Source organism: Penaeus monodon, chromosome 22 (assembly GCF_015228065.2).
Source record: "Penaeus monodon isolate SGIC_2016 chromosome 22, NSTDA_Pmon_1, whole genome shotgun sequence".
Classification (NCBI taxonomy): Eukaryota; Metazoa; Arthropoda; class Malacostraca; order Decapoda; family Penaeidae; genus Penaeus; species Penaeus monodon.
This window is the reverse complement of record NC_051407.1, coordinates 9353213-9354281: the sequence shown is the minus strand read 5'-3', so window position 1 is coordinate 9354281 and position 1069 is coordinate 9353213. Positions and strand designations below refer to the sequence as shown.

At 39.6% G+C, this 1069-nt stretch overlaps 1 protein-coding gene across 1 annotated transcript in view; it reads left to right on the top strand.

Annotated features, from left to right (window-relative positions):
* The window catches only part of LOC119586919 (CAP-Gly domain-containing linker protein 1-like), a gene marked incomplete in the record, with an annotated part of 175677 nt that overhangs the window by 52512 nt on the left and 122096 nt on the right, over positions 1-1069 (top strand).

Genomic DNA, 1069 nt, shown 5'->3' with positions numbered 1-1069 from the left:
GCATACATATTGCGTAATTTCATGCCATGTTGCACAAGGCGAGTCGACGTCCGCATATGAGGTACATCCTATGCATCTCACGCACTGCTTCTTAATGTCAACTTTAATTATGCCATAAGTCACAGAGCTGCAGTGATTTTACCTCCCAAGATCTCTTTACTGACTGCAATCGTGCAAAATAAACTCTCTTTTCTCTTCTATATAAAGAGAAAAGCTACAGGGGGTGGAAAAAGTTCGAAGACATTATACATGCCTTGAAAAAGAATCTTGACGGAGATGAATTTCCCTCGCAGCAGAACAAGAGAAGATCGTGTGCGCTGTAACGCCATCTTAGTCAAACAACATTTAGGGATGTTTAACCGTGCAAATGCAACAGTCTTTGTTTGCTTTCTCCACTCCGTCGACTCCAGGAATTTATATTTACGCCAAATGAGATTTACATTTTGTCCCAGACCGTGACGCGTGCGTGGCCCTCTGGTGGCGTCACGAGCAACTATTTTCCCCACAACGCATTCATCATACATTAACATAGAGCGAAACCTCATTAGGGGAGACGGGCATACTAACTAATTACTCCGCTTTTATTTATTTGCTCAAGAGATGTCGACACAGTGTGTTTGTTTGTTTTTACCATCAGGATTAATTAGCGTCGCGATCTGCGGATGATAGAGTGCGCGTGTCGTGTCGTTGGCTTTCTTTTGATTTAAGCTGTTTATCATCTGTATGACGTAAAAAAAAAATGTATGCTGTAACCCACTCCCCCCCCCCCCGAATAATATATGAAGAAACAAGAAGAAAATGACCATGATTGATTTTTAAAATCTGTCATACGTGAATTGCATAACATCAGCTTAACAACTGTAGTTATGCATATATGAAAGGTTATCTAAAAGCACACACTATAAATCGAGTACATTGTGTCATTTGTCAGTGTCACTTTGACTCCTCTTTGGTGTACATCTCTTCCATCCTGGTTTTGCTGGGTTACTTTTTTGTTGTGTTAAAAAGGATGTTTTTTCAGTCTGAGTAAGGTATTTATATTAGATTTGTTAAATAGGGATTTTTAAAA